A 16471-nucleotide genomic window follows, 5' to 3' on the forward strand; every position below is an offset into this window, starting at 1 on the left:
GGGAGTAAAGCAGTGCAGCTCTAGTCAAAGATGGCGGACACTTTTGACGTCAGCAGCAGCTTTTAATAGATATCTGTCAGAGAGGGAGAGAGACTTCACACAGGCTGTTGTGAGCAGCAGCGTGGATAGTTTGAAAACATCTCAGCACATCTGACAGATCCAGCAGCCTCACGGTGCATCACTTTCATTACGTCTGATACGTTTGATATGGATTGTTCTGGTTCTGATTCTCACCGGCACGCTCACTGGACTCATGTTGGAGCTTCTGCAACTGAAAAAAAAAAAAAAAAGTGTTAATTCATTCTTTGGTTCCAGTGAAAGCAGCTCTGCACTGTCACGCTCACACGGCCGCTCACATCAAGCAGAACTGTGATTTTACTTTTTAACTCGCAGCACTCTGACTCTGTTTACAGCCGGCATGACTAATCATATCTCTCACCGGCTGGCATCTGTGGTTACGTCCCCCCGTCACTGGATTCGTTGTGCTGGTTTGGTTTGGGGATTACGAGGACGAGCACCTGTAAAACATTTAGAAACACTGATGTGATGAAGCTGTTTTAAAACCTGATCCTGGTCTGGAAGAGGATCCCTGTCAAAATCTAGTTTCAAGGCCTTCGTTGTTTGAGTTGATGTCACTTATATGGTGCAGTTCTCTACTGTAAAACCTCTGTGGTGTTTAATGGTCCAACATCAGAGCTACACACTGCACTGAGGGTGACATGAGCTAACCATGAAGCTAGGTGACTCCTGCTTCCTCAGCTGAGATCAGAACTTGAAGACATTTAGACAGCTTGCATATTTTGCAGCGATTGCATCCAAGTCCTGCTGACACTGAGGACATTGTTCAGGCTCCAGCTGTGTGCCGCTCTGCTGCATCATCACTGAGTCTTCTGCAGAACGGACGTCATCATCAGTGAGACAAAACATTAAAGAGGACATGTTCTGCTAATAATCAGGGTCAGACTTTCATTTGGGGGCCCTGCTAGAAAAAGTTTACATACAAAACACATTATTTTTCTCACATGGTGCATCGCTGCAGCATCTCTTCACTCACTGTGTCTTGAACGCTCCGTTTCAGCGACAGAGTGAGACATCTCGCCTCCGTTCAATCTTTGGTTGCACTGCTTAACAGGCAGGATGTAGAAAGTGTAAATATTTCTATAAAGCCTGTTACTTAGTGATGTGCATTACAGAGGGAAAGTCTCGGAGTTTAACCCTCCACCGTCTTCCTGCAACGACTCACAACTCATAAGATTTCAGACTGAGACCGAGATTTGTGCTTCTGGTTAAAATTAAAAACTTCTGTCTCTGTTGGAATCATCTGAGCCAGCGACAAAACCAGGCAGTGTTGTCGACATAACTTTGAGTTGAGTTGAAGGATTAAATCACTCAAACGATCCAAAACTCTGATCAAGTATGAATTCCTCTTTAAATCATGAGCTGTGTATTAACGTCCAACCTGAAGTGAATCCTGTAGATTACATTATGTGACAGGTTCAGCAGTGCTGCGACAGTATACTGACCTTTATCTTTAAATGTCAGCGCCGGTCGGGCCGCTGCCGTGGAGAACGTGGGTGAAACTGTATTTGAAGCAGGGTGACAAACAGGCGAGGTCAGGCTGCCCCGTTCTCCTGAATAACAGAGGAGATGTGATGAGTGACACCAAAGCTGATGTGCAGGAACTGATATAAAACCCCACAGAGACAGTCTGAACACCAGCAGCAAGCCTTCAAGGATATCAGGTGTTTGTGACTGTCAACAAACCCAAAGAAGAGACTGAAAGCATCCGTCTGTTAGTCGCCACTTCAAGCTAATTGTCTCAAGCAGTTGCCTGTTGTAGTCTTTAGTCAAACTGGAGTGAACAGTGGATCTATCGGGGGAATATTTCCAGCTGTGGATTACTCCACATGTGGTGTAACAGAGCAGGAAGGTTTCTGAGGGACCAGCTCAAAACAAACTACATGTTCAGTGTGATAAAGAAGCAGGACGCCCAGCGTGACGGACGGTGATCACAGCAGCTCTGTTTCAGCCTGAACACACACAGGACGTCAGTCACTGAGGTGCTTCTGTTGCTTTATACCTCCAGGATCTGAGTTCCACAGGTGGAAAGAAGCTTGTTGTTTAAAACCTCAGTACTTTATCATCTACTGCAGGTCACAGAACGTTTCAAATTAGTGAGACAATCTTAATGAGACGGATGTCAACACATCCACTCTGAATCGTCAGTGGCTCAGCAGCGTGGGAACGTCCTCCCCTCCCCTCCCCCCGGCCCGGCCCGGCCCGGCCCGGCCCGGCTCCTCCAGCCGCTGCCTGGCACTGTAACAAATGTGTCTTCAATTGCTCTGAAGCGAACCTGTCTGCTAAATTAATGATAATGATAACTCTGCATGAAAAATCCATTTCGCAGAGGAGAGCCAGAGGAAAAGGAGCGAGGGAGGAGGGAGAGTGTGTGTGTGTGTGTGTGTGTGTGTGTGTGTGTGTGTGTGTGTGTGTGTGTGTGTGTGTGTGTAGAGAGTGAGGAGAATGAATCTGCAGGTGAAACAGTATTACACAGGTAGAACCAACCACATTAGCGACGGGTGGAAGTGAAGGATTGTGGGTCTTTGTGCAGGAGCACGTTAGAGTAACGGGGGTTTTTCAGTCTGAGGTCTGCGGGCCTCTAAAGGGTCACTGAGGACAGAGTGGGATGTAAACATTGATGGCGCCCTCCTTGGCTGACACATAATGCTAGCTAGGCTAAGTTAGCTCCGTTAGCTAGATGTCGTCTGCAGATCATGCTGAGTGAACGGGTGATGATTTCAGGAGAAAGACGTCGCTGGTTAGTTTTTCTAATGTATTTATTGGCGCTTTAAAGCAACACAAGTCGAGAGAAGGTGGACAACCTGCAACTCACACACAAAACTGTCTAGATTGATTTACTGCATGTCGGAAAGAGGAACAATGTGTGTTACATTAGTAGAAAATGTGTATTTTCACATGCTCGATCAGGGAAAATGTCGCCAACAGGAGCAGCAACAATAATCACAGCGAGCGTCTTTACGACACGTTTAGGGAATCAAACAACTAACGAGATGAATCGAGGTACGATGTCGAACATGCTCTCCATCCAACAACCACTCAGCAGTGAACACTGAGTGCATCAACATACAGCCGAGGGGAACGTCACCACAACTCACAAACCACAAGTACTGGAATCACTCTGACCTGATGTGAGGCGCGATCTGGTTACAGGGTCACCAGTAAATTATTATAATTTTATCCTGAGGACGGATTTCATGCTGATCGATTCGATATTTGCTGAGATATTTGACCCGGAACCACAGACGGCGACCTCGTGGCAGCTCTGGTGGAAAAGGTCACCGGCTCATTCAGATTTTATCCTCGGGGAAATATTTCTACCAGATTTTCGGGGCAATCCATCAAATCAGTGATGACGTTTCTCAGTCTGGTTGACCGACTGATATTATGTTTTCAAACATGTCATACAAGCAGCCAGTGATTCTTATAAAGTTCTATTAATGGGTCGAATGTGGTTTGAAGCTTTAAGGTCGTTAAGGGAAACTCCTCTCAGTAACACAGAGTAATTAAATTATTTTACAGTCTGTGAAGAAACTCTGGAGTTCATTAAATAAAGAACTGACTGAGAACACCGTAAATAAAGATGTGAAATGAGCAGTAAAGTCTGTGTTCATGTTGAATCAGGTCAGAACCTCTGGACAGAACTCCTCTCAGCAGGAACAAACCTGTTCATGAACAAATCTCAGTTTGGACATTAATTTAAATCACCTTCCTGATTATTTTCCTATAATGAATTTATCTCCCGGTGACTCAGCAGATTCATCCCAAAGATCTACCTTGTCTGAGAATATTCCTCAGACTTGATTCGGGTTAATCCCACGCTCAGTGCCGCAGAACTTTAAATGAATATTATCTTTTGTCTAACGGGGTTATCAGCAGTCTGAACCCGTCATTGTCGGCTCACCGCCTGAAACATCCTCCTTATCCCTCACTCTTTATCCTCCACAGAGCCGCTGCAGATTCAACGTGTCGATGAAGCTTCACACTGCAGGTTCTTAGTGTTCCGGCTTGTCGGACTTTAGGGGTTAATTTTTGGTCACTGTCTTTTAGCATTTGGGCATAATATGATACGTGAGGACGCTAATGTGCTCGTGTACAGATAAAGAGGACGCAGTGAGAGAGAACGAAGTCAGAACATCTCTTCACTTCTCCGCTCGTCCATTAACGATCGCTGATTTCTTGCTTTTTCTCAGAGATTAAAGAGAATGACTAACTTTTCAGAAGAGGCCTTTGAAGTCAGAGTGTGTGTGTGTGTGTGTGTGTGTGTGTGTGTGTGTGTGTGTGTGTGTGTGTGTGTGTGTGTGTGTGTCTGGGGAACTCATGGGATGGCGAGCTCGGGTTCGGCGGTGCTTCGTCTCACGGTCAAGGAGCAAAACACAGCGAGCGGAGGAGAAGATTAGCAGCAGCTTTATCAACCCTGCAGCAGACACTCTGATCTCTCTCTCCCTCTCCGACTGATTTCATTCTTAATTAAAGTTCACAGTGAAAGGTGGGAGGATGGCAGGAGGAGGAGGAAGAGAGGACGGAGGGGGGTGAGCTGTTAAAGAGTGACAAGGCGAAAAAACAAAAAAAAACAAACAATAGACACAAGCTAAGAGAGAGGTGTGAAAGATCCGGAAAAGAAGAAACCCACGGAGACAGAAGTATGACATTAAAGACGAGGGGAGGCAGAGACGGAGCGCTCTCCATGGGATGTACAGAGAGAGAGAGAGTGTCTTTGAAGAGAAGGAGGGCAGGAGGAGGGATGGAGCCAGGCGGTGTGGTTCGGCGTGGGGGAGGGTGGTGCAGCAGCAGCAGCAGCCTCGCTGTGACTCAGCACTAAAATCTGCCTCTCTCTCTCCGCTCTCCCTCAAATATCAGTCCTGAGTCATCGTACCAGAACACACCATCACCGCTCCGTCTCATCAGCGTGTCACGACGGCGCGCTTCACATGGCTGCAGCGTTCAGGTGTTGCCGTGGTTGATTCCACGTGTGTGCTGCGTCTTCAGCTGTACAATCTGACTGCTGAAGCTCCTCCACTGACCACGTTCACCACAACACAACAATCAGACCTGTAGTATGAACTGTGAGAAGAATCTTAAAGGGGCACAGAGGAGAGTTCGACCACTGGTGGTGCTGTGGAGCCATGTTGTGTTTTGTCACATCATACACTGAATGATTCATGCATTTAAAACAAAACCGATATAAAATTAAATTACAGTCATATCGTGGCAAAAACAGGATTATCAAGACGATATGATGCAGAAGTTCTTCAGCCAACAAGGCAGTTAAATTTGACAAAACGCAGAACAATAAAGACGTCACAGTGTTTCCTGCTGGAGCTTTATGTGGCGTAATATTAAAAAACCAGGAAGTACCAGAAGTCAGTTTGTGCCTCAGTGATTTTGGTGTGTGTTTATGTATTTAAACACTAAAATGAAGCAACCAAATCACCAGAGTAAATCACTGAAACCATTCTTGGGTTGAGGCACAAAGAAACACTCGGTCAGGCTCAGATAATGATCTCTGGTGCGGCAGCCATCTTGCCCTTCATTCTCAAGTCTGCTGATATAAATGTGATGTGAATGTGGAAGGACGCGTGTTGTATTAATGTCAATACGGCTCGTAACGATCTGGATGTTTTGCAGAGACGTGAAGCGACCGGGCTGAACACACAACATGGCTGCAGGCCGTCGTGTTGTCTTGTGTCTGCAGAGGCGCTGAACTGTGAGCGAATCAACAGAAGAGCTTTCGGCCTCATCCAGCCCCCGCGGTGAGAGCGATATTCAGTCAGATAATTGAGGTATTGATAAATTGCGAGTGAGTGGCGACATTGATAAGTGTGGGACTGAAGGTCTCGTACCCGATGGTGAGGATGGTTGTCAGAGGGAGAATCGATCCACATCGACCTGCAGCTCGACACTTCACCGGCCTCTCGTCTTTTCTATCCTTGGCTTTTCTATTTTCTCTCTTCTGTTTACCTTCTGCCACACTCACCTCTCTTCTCCTCCTTCTGTCTTGTCCTGCTAGGGCAGCACATATAATAGACTTCGCTTAATAAGGTGCAAATGTGAAATCCACAACAAAAAAAAGAGGAGCGCTGGCCAAAATTAGAAGCCTTTTGTGCAAACAGCTGAGCACAACCGTGCAGGGACGAACAGACCAGAACAGGCCGAAGCAGAGCGGCACATGATGCAACATGAGGTTACATAAGTCACCCAGTGATCCTCGTCAAATACAACGAAACGAGCACAAACCCCGGGCAGCGTTACACACAGTGACACAACATAAGCTAAGGTAACATATTGTCTCACAAGGTAACGCAGCAAGTTAACAGAGCTGAAGGAGCGAAAAGGAAACAAACAGGACAGAAGTTGCGAGGGTGCACTGGCCCAGAATCTAACGTCCCTCCTGGCTAACTCACAGGAAGTGGCACATTACTGCCAACTGAACTCAAAGTGTGTGTTCTCTCCATCTCCCATATGTGCGTATGCAAAGCTCCATATAAGTGTGTGTGTGTGTGTGTGTGTGTGTGAGACTGAACAGCTGAGATTGCCCTGCTGCATCACCAGGCTTGAAATGCCCAGTGAGCAGAGAAAAATGCAATGAGCTGCGTATCAAGACGAGGACGGGAAGACATGAAGAGAGAGACACAGAGATTTCTGCACATGTTGAAAATAAATCAGTGTTTACATTCTAAATGTGTTTTCTCCTTGAATGCACAGAATTACAAACAAAGGGGACAAAAAGAGCTGAAGCTCAAATGTGTCGTGGCTGCGCTGAAGAATTTCAAAGCTCTTTCAGTCAGTCTGGTGCTGACAGCGCTCATCTCATCCTCCCTGACAGCAGCTTTGAAAAAGTAAACACTCGCTCTGGAGCCCACGTTTGGTTTCTCTGCTGTAGAAACACGGTGGTGCAACATGGTGGACACCTGGGGAGATCCCACTCCCTCTGATGTAGAGGGCTTACTCTAAGGCAAAGTGGGAGGTGGAGACATAACAAGGGGGGTGCGGAGAGGATAAATGAATGAGGCATCGTTACTGGACCCAAAAGCGACTACCAAGGCAGGAAGAAAGTTAGAGGAATGAATTTGAAACACTCTCGGGATAGGAGGGTAGCTCGGCCTCACAGTGGCGCTGGTTGAGGTTTTGGTGAAGGAGACATGTGGAGTGAAGGATGGAGAAGTTGGCTCAAACAGAGACACAAGAGAAATTATCACTGAGAACAGCACGAGCAGCGTCAACATGACCCACATGGAAGAGATGAGACAGTCTGGCAGCGAGTGGAGAGAAGAGCAGAGACTTTGAGCTGCTGCTGAGGATCAGATGAGCTGCAGGTGTGTGTGAGAGGCTCAGGTAGGCAGGCCACGCCTCCACAGAGCACCTCTGACAACACACGAGCGAAACAAAAAGCAGGAAGCACCAAAAAAGACCGCATACAAGTCAGAATCATGACACAGCGAGCAGAACACACTTGAATCACAGCGATCGGTTCATTAGTCTGCACGTGATAACATGATGACGTTAGCATCAGTTACTCTTCATCACCAGCTTCACCTGGCGACCCGGTCGGTGATGGTTCCTGTTCCAGCCTGTGCTTCTTTGTTTTGTTGAGCGGTTTATAGCTTTCTCTCACTTCCCTCAACTTTTCCTCCTTCTTCAGCCCCTCCTCTTCCTCTTCCTCCCCCCTTCAACTCCTTTCCTCACCGCTCGGTAACCCCCCTCCTCCACCTGCCCCCCTCCTCCTCCTCCTCCTCCCTCCTCTTCATCATGCATTTCACCCCCAGGGTACGGATCAACACTCTTTCCTCCCCCCATCTCCACTTCTCCTTTAATCTCACTCTCCTGCCTCCTCCCTCCTCCCTCCTCCCTCCCTCCTCTCCTCCCGTCCTGTCAGCTCCTTCTCATCCTCCTCCAGTCCCTCTGAGTCTTCAATGTGTCAGGCGTTCCCCAGTGTGTGTGTGTGTTGGGTCAGGAGGGTCGGGATCCGGGCCGGCCAATCACAGTTCCTCTCCTCCTGGTACCGTGTTCACACTGTATATGTGTGTGTCGTGGCGCGTGATTATCTCAGTGTGTGTGTGTGTGTGTGTGTGTACATTAGGCTACTCACACTGTGATGTGCATGCAAATGTTTCACCTCAGCAGATCGAAAAGCCAGATTAGCTCCCAGTGTCTTGCACCTGCCTGTTGCTATGGAAACTGGGTATCCTCTGTGCGTCACCTGTGCCCATGTTTGGTCTGGTTTCCTGCTCTCTCTCTCTCTCTCTCGTCCTGATTTATTGTCTGTGTCTCTCTACCTCTCTCTGTAGTCCAAACCACGCTTGCTGAAACAGAAACACACACACACACACCACACACACACACACACACACACACACACACACACACACACACATATATATAAAGTACTGGACACAAACTGCAGACCTGTTAAAGGAGTGTTAGCACGAGCTACGCACCAAACCACAGCTCATTCAGCAACCACAACACAACACACGCCACAATGTAACAGAATAAAATCACACTTATACTTGATGATCCCAGCGAGGCTTCGATTACTTGTGGTTCAAAACAAATGTGCCGTTCTTTATGAATCGGCAGCAGGAACCGGTGTGGCTGACATCAACAGTGAACAGCGACACACACGGACAGTGTGTGTGCTGCAGTTGTGTGAGGTGTTACACAACACACTGTTGAAACAGTCCAACAAACCGTCCGGTGCACGAGTCCCTGTGTAAATGAACAAATTCATTATTTAAAAAATTGTGGAAAAAAAACTAGCAAACTGAATCTGGGTTTGTGCTACAGGCCGGTGCTCACATGTTAAAATGCATTAATTTTGAAACACGTGGAGGAAGTGGTGAAGGAAACAGCTCCCCAAATGTGAGTGTTAGGAGAAGGTTTCACCACACAAAACACAGATTACATTTAAAGTTTGGGGATTTAGAAAGTGGATTTATCCTCAGACCTGTTTATTAACCTGACTGCAGCAGTGATCTGCAGAGCTGATCTCAGTTTTCAGGCGTTTCTGTTCTGTAATGTCGACTTCTGACTGGAGCTGGAGGGGAATGTAACGTTAGAGAGAGGAGAGGTGAAGGAGAAGAGAGAAAGGCTTCGACATCATCACAGAGATTGTCCTCTGTGTGAGCCGTTGCTGGCTAATGTTAGCTCGCTGCTGGCCTGCAGGAAAGTAAACGGGCTGTTTGTGGCAGATAAACGCTGCAAACAAACACAAATGTCCACTCAGTCGAACTCACTTCACTGTCGATGTACAAGCCGCTAAACAACCACCACTGATGTCTGTCCGTCTGATGTGACTCAACAAATGTTCACAGGTACTTTTACACCCAATTACAGAGGAAGTGAAGGGGAATTTCTCTGGGTTTGAACAATGTATTACCAAAAGCTCTCAAAATATAAATCAAATGTATTTTAATACATTCAATCTCATTTTTCAGTATGTGTCAAAGTATGCTGGTTCTGTAAAGGGAATGAAAAACGCACTGTTGACTGTACTGCTTCGTTAAGGAGAGGGCAGCTCGGTCATGATTACGTTGATTAAAAATAAAATTGACGCTGACTTGCAGTTGGAAACAGGAAGCAAACAGCTGTCCAGAGATCACATCTGATGTTTTGTTGACCCATCCATCCACCGGATCATTATCACTTCACTGCCTCCTTTACACTTTTTCCTTTAGAACACAAACAAACGTCGTCTTCGGGGGAACTTACTGGAACAACTGATGCTGCTGATTCCCTTCATAAATTAAAATTTCCTCCCAGACAAACTCTAGAAGAAGAGAAGTTTTTTGTTCTAAGTTACTATTTGGCAGACGCTGATGCAGCTAATAAGGCAGAGTGTAGGTTCTTGGCTAGCTGTGCAGTGCCTGCACTCCTCATCAGAGGTTGCCAGATTAGTTGGGGGGGTTTTTTTGGACAGCGGGGCGCCAGGTATCATCCACCGTCTGGAGGGAAATGAGGACAGAAAGAGACACTGAGTCAAGAGCAAAGACAGACAGGCGGACCGACGAGACTCCGGTGAGAATGACAGCAGAGAAAGAGAGAGAGAGAGAGAGACAGAGAGAGAGAGAGAGAGACAGAGAGAGAGAGACAGAGAGAGAGAGAGAGAGAGAGAGAGAGAGAGACAGAGAGAGAGAGAGAGACAGAGAGAGACAGAGAGAGAGAGAGAGAGAGAGAGAGAGAGAGAGAGAGAGAGAGAGAGAGAGAGAGACAGAGAGAGAGAGACAGAGAGAGAGAGAGAGAGAGAGAGAGAGAGAGAGAGAGAGAGAGAGAGAGAGAGAGAGAGAGAGAGAGTGTATCAGTGTGAAGCAGGAGGGGGAGGACAAAAAGGCTCCACTGCAGTGAAACTACCCCGACCAGGCTGACCCTCCTCCCCTCCTCCTCTCCTCCCCTCCTCCCCTCCTCCTCTCCTCCCCTCCTCCCCTCCTCCCCTCCTCCTCTCCGCCTCTCCTCCCCTCCTCCCCTCCTCTCCCCTCATCGATTCGGTGGTGCAGCAGCAGCAGCATAACAAATCTCTGGCAAAAAATAAAAAAGCCCTCCTCACTTCCAGGCTCTGCAGTGGCTGCCCAACTTTAGGAAACCACCCCTCTTTATTTTTTTGTATTCATTTTGTACCTTCCACTGCTGCGTCCCCGACCCAAACCCAACAGCACCTGCTTGTTTTCTCCCATCATGCATTTCACTCCCGTCTCAACTGCGCAGCGATGACAGGCTGATATTTCACACAATGCACCGCTTCTCCTTTGTTTTATCCACTGGTCTATCCCTGTACCACACACACACACACACACACACACACACACACACACACACACACACACACCTCAGCATGTATTGTGTCTGACCTGAGAATCAGCTGCTCTCTCCTGACCTGCAGTGACCCTCACCTCGCTCTGCTTCTCCTCCACTGTTGCTAACTTTAACTCTTCACCGTCCTCTGCAGGTTCACCCGCCCTGACTCCCCTCCTCACCCTGCAGCACATTTCTATCCTCACATTGCACACGCGCGATAACATCGGCAGCTTATGAATATTCAGTCGTGTTTGGTGTTTGGTTAATTGTTTTCACCGTGGCGAGCTGCAGCGTCATTACCATGCAGCGAGAGAGATGAATGTGATGTGCAGAGCTTTAAGGGAAATAATACTAATGAGAAACTTAATCACAAGTGACAAAAAACTCCTCAGAGTCCTCGTTAGGCCTCGTGATGTTTTACAAGATGAATGCATCGCAGAAGGACAAGAAGACTCTGATAATAATTCATCGGTAATCTAATCTAATCTTCCATAAGTAAAATGCATGCTGGTGTGAAAATAAACGTCTCGAGACCATCATGTGTTGATGCATGAGCAGCAGGAGGACTTCTTAAAGCTGTTCTTTCCCCTTTTACATAACATTACATTATTTATTGATATGCTGATCAGAAGGACCTGCTGACAATTCCTCACACAATATTCATATTTCATGACTGTGTTTCCTGGTTGAGGTTTGATTAAAACGTCCTTCTTGCTCAGGAAATCCAGCTACTGCTGAGCGATTAACCACCGAGGAGGCCTTAATCAACAGGGAGTGTGTGTGTGTGTGTGTGTGTGTGTGTGTGTGTGTGTGTGTGTGTGTGTGTGTGTGTGTGAGAGAGAGAGAGCACCCATCTCCCTCTACAGACTGAGGCAGAGGGTTTAGGAGGGTGCAGATGATACTGCGGTACAGAACAGAGCCAAACGCTCAGCCGTACTGTAACAGCTGTTAAACTTTTTTTTCCCTCCACAGCGAGCGTGCTGCAGCCTGTGGGAACATCTAATTACACTGCCAGTTAATACTAATTATGAAATTTGGGACTTAAACGTATTAACCTGCACTGCCAAGAGCACACAGCACGAGTCCAGACTGAATTCTGACCACAGATCGTCTGTCTGACCAGTGTTTCCACCATCACCATCAACACTGATTGTCCATCATGCATATTGTCTCATAAGCACAGCAGCAACACGACAAAATACTGAAAAATGAACCTGGAGAAACACTGTGACATGTGGGAGGCAAAAAGATTATCTTAAAGAAAGTCTGCCTTTATATTTTGGTAATAATTCCCTGTCACCAGTTACAGTCAGTGTTGTATTTCTACATTTCTATATCTATTAAATGACATGTTCATAAAAAGGGAAACAGACGTTTTACTTCTCATCCAAGACGCCTCTTCAGTTCACAACTGATGAACTGTCCTCAAGAAACTGACACACGTCCAGTTGCCTCTGATCTAGCACTTAAAATGACCGTGATGCATGATTTAGTTTAACATATTTGTGGCTAATTAGCATCACACCGTGTTGCAAACCTAATGAGAACGACCTGCCATCATATAAAGTTGATTAAACATCCAGTATAAAGCATCTCTGGAGCGAACACGAGGAACATCTGGTGCCAGGCCTCAATATCCTGTGTTGCACAATACGAAGTCCATCTAGGACATTAAATAACAATGTGTGTGTGTGTAGTTACATAATAAGAATATACATGTAGTACAATGTGCGCTGTTATTAATAATAAGTCTATAATACAGAACGAGTCACATGTATGAAGGTCCAGTTTTCTTCCTCCTGTCACTCACGGTTTCGTCTCTTTAGCTGCTCGACGCTTCGCTGCTAGTTACTAACTTTGTCTGTCTGTCATTTGGTGCTCAACAGGAAGCAGAGTTGTTGTTTTTAGAGTTTTCACACCTGAAGACATGAAACTAGAGAGAGAGCCAAAAAAACCAAAGAGTTGAAAGACAGTTTCCAGTCTGCCTGCAGCGACGGGAGATGATGTGCTGTGTGTTACACCTGACAGAGTTTATCCATTGTTACCACTGTTAATATCAGAAAAATTAATTAGTGCAGCTTTAATCAAGACACAGAAAGTAATTACAAAAGCAAACACTTGTGGTCGAAGGCAAGAGAAGAAAAGATGAAGGACATCATTAAAGATATCTGAGAATTAAACGTCTGCTGCTGTCGCTCCTGGAACTGAGATTAGAGACTAACGAGCGACTGAAGTAAAATAATAATAATAATAATAATAATAATAATAATAATAATAATAATAATAATAATAATAATAATAATAATGTGTATATGTTTGCTTGAGGTTAACAGGCCATAAGTCTGAACAGTGGAGACACAAATACTTCATAGATAACACTGTCATGGACGTTCTCCATGTGCTCGCTCTTCATCTAACCAACCAGATTCTCACGATCACGTCAGCCGTCTTTTTCAGGCATTCGTGCGACTCCTCCTCCTCCTCCTCCTCCTCCTCCTCCACCACCACCACCACCAGTGTCTAGACTCCATCAGGCAGTTTCATCACCTCCCCAAATATTACTCTCTCCTGATTCTTGCCCGTGTGTTTAGGAGCAGTTTCCCTTCAGGTTTGTTTTAATTGCAGTTTTCAATCACAGACTGAAACGATTTCAATATTCACACTGAAGACTAAAGTGAACCGAGGCAGATACAACTGTAGTTTCAGACTAATGGCACCCCACTGGTTTCCATCATGGCTGCCAGCTAACGCTAACGAGCTGTGTTTTTTAGAGGAAACTTCTGTCGGTGTGATTTAAAGAAAGGCAGGCAGAGAAAACCCCAGTAATGCAGATGCATTTCTTCCTTAAGCAGCATAACAAATGACGACTTCAGAGGGTTCAGAGTCTAAAGTACTTCATGACGCTGACCTGGAATCTGTTTCACAATCAGCTCCGAGCAGTTACACAACATTTCTTCAGAAACTCTGTGCTGATGAACTTTTCTGATCTTTAACAATTAATGCCATTTAATTTAATTTACAGAGGAAGTGGAGTCAGTAAAATACTGCGGCCGTCGTCTATCCCCCGAGATATTTACTGGATCTGCTTCTGTTCTCTTTCCTCGGAATTAGGACTCAGTTTCTCTGAGCCGGGACCTCATTCCTCTGTTTGCCACCCAGCGTTATTGGTCTCACTATGAAATTCAAATCAATATCCTCATAATAAAAGTCCCCAGGCCCGAAGCAGATTGGAATCCATAGCCTTGAAAGCTGAAGAGATCTATGCACCGCCAAAGCTGCGCTAACCAGTGATGAATCACTGCGACACACACACACGCACACACACACACACACACACAAATATATTGCACATTGCATTGCAAATACACTCCTGCACAGGTAACAAACCCACAAATAAATGCTGACACATGTCCAGTTGTCCACACACACACACACACACACACACACACACACACACAGTCAGTCAGTCTGGTGTGAAACATGAACCCCCTCATCAATAATAGATGGTGAACCAGGATCTCTACAGCGTCGCCTTTGTTTCCCCGTGCGCAGCGTCTCTATAGCTGCTGCTGTGTTTACAGCAGTCGGCTGTTGTGGAAACAGACACCGCGAGCAGCGAGTCCACCTCACCATGAAATTACACACAATGGATTTTATCTGGACCTGAAACTGTGAATGTGTTCTGTCAGCAAACTCCTGAAGTTAAGGACCTGCACCGTGTGTGATTATATTAGAGAGACTGGATCAAAAACAAAACAGCCAAATTAGTTTTACACCTGAAGTTCTGAGAAATAAGTTCATTTAAAGTAATTTAGGAATTAGTTATGTTTAGTGCGATGTGTGCAGAGCTGCACGGTGATGTTTCATCACAATACGATATCATGTTGATTCTTTGGACAACGATACGATATTTGCCAATCTGCTACGATACGATTTGATTGGACTGGATACAGGAAGCCTGCGATCGATATGAGATGATGTCATATGTCCATTTAACACGATCAGTTACATTTATATCAACTAAAATATGATCTGACAGTTTTATTACTGAACTCTTCAGTGGAAATATCATTTCATCAACGGTTTCAGGCATTTAAATGGAAAAACAATCTGTTTTCTTTAATGAAAACAAAGTTCTGTTAGAAAGCAGCTGATGAAACTGACACAGATGTGTTGGGGGAATTTCCAAATTAAGGCATGTCTTAACGATGGCGGTGATGTGAATCAATGTTTGCACTTTGCATCGATGATATTGGATCACCGATGTGATGTTACACCGGAATGATTATCATACAGTGAATATTTGTACTTGTATATTTGTACAATATTTGTATTTGTATTAGCTTATCGAAGAATACATTTTGTGAGTATATAATAAAGCATTTGTTTAATAAAAAATTTTTAAAAAACATGTTTTCTCTGGTCTCTACATATATAAGCTGGTCCTCCCTGAGCCTGTCAACTCCCAGAATAATGAAAACCAGTGATTCCTGCATCTCTGCAGCCCCACTGGTACCACGGAGCTCCTACAGGCTGGTCAGATTCTGCTCCTGTCGTTACAAAACTAAAGGAGTCATTATCATAGTCCCGCCTCCTCTGAGCGGAGACAGGAGATATCTGAGAGGGAAGCTTCATCCCCGAGGTGAAGTTCGGTGTGTCCAGCAGTGAGACAGCAGAGTTTCAAAGCTAGACACGCAAACAGCTCTGTTGTTGGTCGTATAAACCAACATCAGTGTCTATATTCTGTCCCAGCTACAGAACAACAGGAGACAGTGGTTGTGTTTCATATTTTAAGACAACGTGCCGGCTGTGGTTCTGTTAGCTTGTGTGTGTGTGTGCTAACCACTTTACATCTCACTGCTTCAGTAACGAGGGTCAGTACAAAGCTGCTTTGCCTCGACACTGACCCTCGTAAAAGGATCAGTACCAACCATACCGGACCCAGCAACTGCACCCGAGCCACCGAGAAGTGTCGCCACGGTTTGATAGTATTTATAGTTGCTACGAGTCTGGTGAAGTCAGCTGGAAACTGGCTAACTAGTTAGCTCCGCTTCGGTCCGCTATGCAGTGGCGTTAGAAGCGAGTTTAATGTTAATAATATTACGATGGAGCTTTGTTGTCACAGTAAAACGTCTGGAAACATGAGCAGACTGGAGACAGAGACGATGCGAACAGTGGCCACGAGTTTGGAGACAAACACAGCTTTCGCTAGCTGTTAGCCGTTAGCTTCATGCTAGTAACTGTAACAACACATACGAACAAACTAACATTATACAGACACACTAACCATTCTGAAACGTCCTGCTGCAGCCACAGAGTCTGGACTTCTTCAGCAGCTTCTCCTTCTGGGTCCGGTTCTGGGTCAAACTGGTTCGGTTGAAGGAAAAAATCTCCGCGAGCCACAGCGATACATATATACATCCACCGTAAACATTAGCATGCTAACTGCTAACGCAAGGGGCTTCCCCTCCTGAGAGTGACATAGCAGGAAGAGCTCTCCAAGTGGGCGTGGACAGACGGAGCTCATTAGCATTTAAAGGTGCAGGCACAGAAACAGACTGCTGTGAACAGAGCGCTGTAGAGCGACTTTTAGACAGCTGAA

At 45.8% G+C, this 16471-nt stretch overlaps 1 long non-coding RNA gene across 1 annotated transcript; it reads right to left on the minus strand.

Moving 5' to 3' along the window:
- Positions 1–4: 4 nt before the first annotated feature.
- On the minus strand, positions 5–16352 carry LOC119012677. Its single transcript, XR_005072558.1, has 6 exons — positions 16157–16352; positions 8168–8381; positions 1524–1631; positions 440–518; positions 235–271; positions 5–73 (listed from the first exon to the last, which is right to left on the minus strand). It is a non-coding gene; the product is annotated as an uncharacterized LOC119012677 (long non-coding RNA).
- Positions 16353–16471: the final 119 nt, after the last annotated feature.

This window comes from Acanthopagrus latus, chromosome 22 (assembly GCF_904848185.1).
Source record: "Acanthopagrus latus isolate v.2019 chromosome 22, fAcaLat1.1, whole genome shotgun sequence".
Lineage (NCBI taxonomy): Eukaryota > Metazoa > Chordata > Actinopteri > Spariformes > Sparidae > Acanthopagrus > Acanthopagrus latus.